At 34.6% G+C, this 7046-nt stretch overlaps 1 pseudogene; it reads left to right on the top strand.

Moving 5' to 3' along the window:
• Positions 1-1230: 1230 nt before the first annotated feature.
• On the top strand, positions 1231-2742 carry LOC120163079 (annotated as a pseudogene).
• Positions 2743-7046: the final 4304 nt, after the last annotated feature.

The raw sequence follows: 7046 nt of genomic DNA on the forward strand, positions 1-7046 counted from the left end.
AACAGGCAGGGATGACTTATGAACTTATAAAAGAGCCTGGATTGGAGTAAAACGTACTACCTGCTTGGTACCATTTTAAAGCAGTTTGGGTCCACTCTCATGATCAAAATATTGCTACCTGTAAGCTTTATAGAAATGCAGGTTTCTGACCAAAGAAGAGTTCTTTTTTTCTCTTTCATATTAGCATAAATTGTGCAAATAAATGCATAGGTAATTGGTTAAAACAATTTGGCATATCATTTTGAGTTATGGAAAATAAAAAATATCACATCAATAGTCCTATTAAATTTTTAAAACGATAGTGATGATTTTGAAAAATAAAATAGTTGAATGATCAAAACGAAATCAATTTTTCCGGTTTGCAACAGGCAGGGATGACTTATGAACTTATAAAAGAGCCTGGATTGGAGTAAAACGTACTACCTGCTTGGTACCATTTTAAAGCAGTTTGGGTCCACTCTCATGATCAAAATATTGCTACCTGTAAGCTTTATAGAAATGCAGGTTTCTGACCAAAGAGAGTTCTTTTTTCTCTTTCATATTAGCATAAATTGTGCAATAAATGCATAGGTAATTGGTTAAACAATTTGGCTATCTTTGATGAGTTAAAAGAGCCTGGATTGGAGTAAAACGTACTACCTGCTTGGTACCATTTTAAAGCAGTTTGGGTCCACTCTCATGATCAAAATATTGCTACCTGTAAGCTTTATAGAAATGCAGGTTTCTGACCAAAGAAGAGTTCTTTTTTTCTCTTTCATATTAGCATAAATTGTGCAAATAAATGCATAGGTAATTGGTTAAACAATTTGGCATATCATTTGATGAGTTATGGGGCAACTTCATTTTGTTTTTTGATTATTTAAGCTCTGGAAAACAAGAAGATAATGTACAGCAGTTTGTGTTGAATAAACAAGCAAGAACATTGAAATTTCCGGTTTACTTGTTCAAAGCCTAAGATACAGACAAGTCCTTAACGGCTGAACTTTGAACCAGCTACATTGTTCTCTGTTCAACAACTTCACCGCAAAATCAAAGCTCGATCTCGGGTCAAAAACTTTAAAAAAGAATGCCAAAAACAATATTATTATTAAAGTTGATGATCCTTAAGAGAGTCACAAGTCCAAAACTCACTGCTCCTCGTGCCTTTGACCCTAAATTGCCGGCTCAAGCCGACTAGCTACCAAAGCAGCCCCCATAAATGGCATCTTCATTTCTCTTTTTATAACCATCTCCATCCTCAACAATCCCATCCCAGATGCTGAACATGATCCTCCTGCTCTTTCTCATTCCGGGTTTCTTTTTTGTTCTCCGGTTCTTGTCCAAAACATCCTTTTTACACATCCTTCTCAATCATTTCCAGTCTTTGGAAGATAGGCTTCATGTTTACCAATCCTACAGAGTTCCTCAGTTCGATCATCTTTTCCAGGAAAACGAGCTCTATTGCAAGGTTTCAACGTATCTCAACTCTCTCCCTTCCTTGGAAGACTCGGATTTCACTAACCTTTTCACCGGTTCCAAGTCCAACGATATTGTTCTTCGACTCGACATCGACCAGACGATTCGGGATGTTTCCTCGGAGCCAGAGTCACGTGGACCATCGAGAAACCTGAAAAGAATGGGACCAGGGTATTGGTATTGAGGCTCAGAAAGAACGATAAGAGTAGAATTCTACGTCCCTATCTCCAACAAATACTGTCTGTTGTTGGAGATATCAGTCAAAGGAAGAAAGAGGTCAAGTTGTGCATGAACGTTGACACCCCATCAGCCGAGAACGGACGGTGGAGGTTGGTACAGTTCAATCATCCGGCGTCGTTCGACACTATTGTAATGGACATTGATTTGAAGAATAGACTCAAATCTGACCTTGAAACGTTCCTCAAGTCCAAGCAATTTTATCATAGGCTAGGCCGTGTTTGGAAGCGGAGCTATCTTCTACACGGCCCGTTGGGGACCGGAAAATCCAGCTTCGTCGCAGCAATGGCTCGATTCCTAAACTTCGATGTGTACGACATCGATTTGTCCAAAGTTAAAGGAGATTCGGATTTGAAGATGCTATTGCTGCAAACCACAAATAAGTCCATGATCGTGGTTGAAGATCTTGACCGTTTCTTGATGGAGAAGTGCAGGGGTGTCACCTTGTCGGGGATATTGAATTTCATGGATGGAATCATATCTTGCTGCGGGGAAAAAAGGGTGATGGTATTCACAATGAACAAGAAAGATCAAGTTGATGAAGCTGTGCTTAGGCCTGGGAGGATCGACGTTCATGTACACTTCCCATTATGCGATTTCTCTTCATTCAAGAATTTGGCTAACAATTACTTGGGTGTCAAGGAACATAAACTTTTCCCTCAGCTTGAGGAGATATTCCAGGGAGGAGCTAGTTTAACCCCTGCAGAGATTGGGGAGATCATGATCTCTAACAGGAGCTCCCCGACTCGAGCACTGAAATCAGTCATCATGGCAATGCAAAACAGCGGCAGTACTAAAAGCAGACGGCCTAGCTGCGACGAAGAGCCGGTTCGGAATCCGGAGGAACGAGTGGGGATCAAGGGGGGGTGCTTAGTAGGGATCATTCGGTTAGAGATTTTCGGAAACTATATGGACTTCTAAAGATGGGGAGTAGAAGAAAAGATGAGGCATTGGACTTAGGCACAGTTGAGAAAGATGGGGCATGAAGCTTAAATGAAAGCTTGTAACAAATAGAATTCTAGAATGTATCAAACATTTATTCTATTTTTTTTTCATTTGGATGATTTGGTTAGTAGAAGCAAAAGGAAATTTATCAAATTAAGGACAGCGGTAGAGATAATTCCGGTCAATGTATATACCTAATATCACCAACGTTGTCATTTTAAGTGTCTTGTACATAACGACCGTTAGCAAAGTCTGTTAAGTGAGATGTGACATTTATTTTTTTATTTTTTGAAAATTTTATTTAAAATAAAACTTAAAAAATATTATTATTTTAAAATATATCTCAATTTTTTCTAAAATCTAGAAAAACCTAAATCCCTAAAATCTTTAATTTTAATCTTTTATTGTCGCCGTTGAGGCACCGACCATCTCTAGCCACAGCCTCAAACGCCAAACAGTCACCCATTCATCGTCGCATATTCATTGACCGGCCATCACCCTTATCGTCATCTCAAACCCCTAAATTCTCAAACTCTTAACTTAAGTTTCTAAAATATGAGATATTATATCCCTAAACTCTAATTAATAATCATGGTTGGCCGCAAGTTGTGGATTTGGTGTTGTGCAAGGTTGTGGGGTCTCCCAATTTGTTTGCTTTCAATTTCGGTTTGAGATCGGCTGTGGAGTTTCGACCACCCATTCATGCTTGCTTTAGGGCATTTCAATTTTATTTTCGCCCATTAATAATCTTGCTTGCCCGCAAAGTGCTGTGCAAGGCCGGTTGGTGATGTTGCTTTATCCTATTTTAATTTTACAATTTTTATTAATAATCGACGGTGGTAAGGAATTAAAATTAGAGAATTTAGGGATTTAGTACTTTTTGATAGAAGGTCTACAATGTGAGCTTCGGCATAGGTTGTTAATATGGGTCTGGATCTTGTGAAAAATGTGTTATGACCTTTTTATTTTTGACCCGGACGAAATATGGTGTCTATAAAACAGAAAATAGAATCAAATAGAACATCTCAATAGCATACAGTTTGAAAACATTATTTAATGCCAGGTAACTCAAAATTAGCATGTAAATCAGCACAACAAGACAATTTATTAGTTGCTCAAGTATTAAATTTAAATCAATTTTAGCTTCAAATCATTGAATAACAACACCTAAAACATTAAATTAAAAAAATAGCACACATTAAGTAATAAATAATTCAAGTACAGATAGACATGTTTTCGTACTAGCTCATTTCAATATAATCATCATATTAACTCAACAATTCCATTAGCTATTCCAAAGCTAACTACACTTGCACATCCCTTCACCAAGAAATTCAATTTAATTATTAGAGTGACCAACATCAAGCAACATAAAGTGATCACCAAAATCAAATTAAAGCCCTTGTTAAGAATCATCAACTATTGAATAAGCAGTGTGATAACGCGTTATAGAACTATAAAATTTATAATAAAACAGAGACAAATAATATAATAGGACAGTGTATTATATCTTTATTTATTTATCCCAAAACGACACCAGTTGTTAAGGATTTGTTATTATCCATTAAGGTCCCAAATTCGAACCTGCGTATGTAGGGATTTGACTTTTGAGCGTCCATTGTTAAAAGATTGAAAATCTCCGCTGGGAGACTCACCCACCACAACCAGATGTGCAACTCGGGTCGGCTCAGATTAATCAAAGCGAAGCCTTGGGAACCGGAAAGACAACAAAAAAAATATTATCCCAATATAATATTTCGAAAAAAAAAAATCAATGTTCATGCATAAAAACGATTTTTTTCCAAGTTACGACACAAACTTTTTTAAAGAGAAAAACACTTGTATTTTCTTCAAGAGTTTTTTTATCTTAATTAACAGATAATTATGGAACCAAAAAAAAATCTAAATATATGTTCTTAGACAATGTGTAAAAGGATTGAGAACGAGTCAACTGAACTCCATCTAGAAAGGATATAAACCATGAATTTCTAAGATTTTAAGAAGATGTGAACTTATAAAATTTTAGAGTGAAAATAGATTATTAATAAAAATAAAAAAAATTAAAATATATAATAATTATACACTCTCTTTTTCAAGCATTTAATCAATATTCTTTTATTCTTCTGTTGTTTTTTCTTTTTCTTCTTCTTCTTAATCGGATATTTTATGGTGGAAGTGTAACCCTTTACCTATAGCCACGATAATATTCACGTTTAATATGTTCAAATAAACCGCTTGTTAAAATCTTCCTCCCTCTTCTCTATCTTTCCATTCGTTCTTCTTTTAATTGGAACCTCTCGTTTAAACTTTAAATAGTTAAGTTTTAGTGTGAGTTAGACCAACCTTTGAATTTTAAAAAATCACGATGTAAAAAAATATTCTTATTTTGATTTTGATTTTTCTTAGAATTTTAATCTTCAACGTTTTATTTGAGGGTAAAAGGGTCCATGATGTTTGACTAAATAGTTACTTTAGTCATTATAATTTGTCCTATTATTTTAAGGTGTTTCTATTTTAAAGCTTACCATTTATCAACTAAATTGTTTTCATCTACAAAGGGATTTATTTGTCCTAAAATAAAAAGTTGGGCCAAAATTCTTTAAAAAATAGAATTGAGACAAAAATAATTATTTAGTTAAGTATTATGGGTATTTTTGGACGTTGTGTCTTTCAAAAGACATAGAAGAAGATGATTCTCATGTGTATTTTAAGAGGAGTATTTGAGAGAGATAATGTATAATTTTTTTTTGAATTAATCACTAGTATCTAATCTCTATTGATAGACTAATTCAAATCTGATACTGCAGATGCAAGAGCGATTCTCCCAACCCAGTTTGCTCTATCCGCAAAATCCAGGATTCGAACTCGTGACTTACTTAAGGAATCTAATGTTTCATCCCACTAGACCAACTGTTGTTGATAGAGATAGTGTATAATTTTATGTATTGTTAGTGAATCAAATATTGTGATATCGTAAAATGAATTTGAAAGAATGAATTTTTTTAAAATTTAAAGCTAAACATCATTATCTGATTCGCATAATATAAGTACGTCTACATAAAAAAGCCTCTACAATTGTTAAAAAAAATAAAGCCAAATTAAAAACAATAACTAAGATATTGCTATGGCAACTAATCCTGGATCTTAATAATAATAATAAATGTTCAATATACTTACATCTTGGGATGTAAGTTTTTTTTATTATTAAATTAGGGTAAGTATAAGATAATATCTGTCAAATATAGCTGTCAATCATTTGACATTGAATGCTCATACCCCTAACATTCATAGTGTTTGAATCTGAACCAAAGAATGACAACAATTTTTTTATCAACGAGATCATTTAGTTCGTGCTCCTTATTTTTTTCCTTGTCTTGAAAAGAACCATCAAACACCAGCGATTGAAAGCCACCTTCCTATAAATAGCTGGGGTGAACACAATTGGGTTAACGTCGGAAAAAAACAAACAAACTTCTTCCCTTGAAACAAATACATATGCAAATAATAAATTGCAGGAGTAGACATGGTGTGATATTGGTTCAGCTCATCTTCATCCATCACAAACTTGAAGGTGAGCCGAATCAATATCACTCTTGTATGCTTCAACTTTTCCATGTTTGGTTTTCTTAAGGAATTGAAGATGGAAGATAAGCTTTGGAAACAACTGCCTGCAGATTCATGGTAACTATCTAGTTCATTTTCACTGCTCACTTTTTGCTGCAATACAACAACTTAATACCATACTCCATACATAAACCAAATCTAATTTCCTTTGATTTCTTTCATCTACAAAATGCCATCCTCCAAACAAACTTCACAAATCCATTTAAACATATATCTTTGGATCTCTCCAACTTCACTATCATGTCCATATTGTTGGGGAAACCGGGTTATTTCCCACACGAATGTAGTTTCAAAATTGACCTAAAATGTCAAGATCAAAACCACCAAAGGTTGCACAACGGATAAACCTGTCAAACTATTGAATATTGAAACACAATGGAAAAAATGAATAAAAAACAATAAAGGAGAGAACACACCAAATTTACGAGGCTCGACGAGAATATCGTCTACTCCTCGGGCACCACACCGGATGATAACTTCACTATCAACAAAATATTACAACAAATGGAATTCTTTAGAATTCCGAAAGTGAGAGAATGAAGAAAACAAATGGAAGAGAGAACTTGTTTTTGAGATGATTTCTAATGGAAATACTTAGGCCTATTTATAGTTGAGTTTTAAGGACTAAACTTATAAATAACCTAATATTTTAGGGATCAAAAATGAAATTCCCATGTTCAAAGTTTGGCCACCAACCAAGATGAAATTTCCAATAAGTTGGCCAACAACCAAGATGAAATTTCCAACTTGCCAACTTAATTTCAAGCCAAATCTAACAAATCTCC

This window comes from Hibiscus syriacus, unplaced genomic scaffold, assembly GCF_006381635.1.
Source record: "Hibiscus syriacus cultivar Baekdansim isolate YM2019G1 unplaced genomic scaffold, ASM638163v2 tig00111427_pilon, whole genome shotgun sequence".
Taxonomy (NCBI): domain Eukaryota; kingdom Viridiplantae; phylum Streptophyta; class Magnoliopsida; order Malvales; family Malvaceae; genus Hibiscus; species Hibiscus syriacus.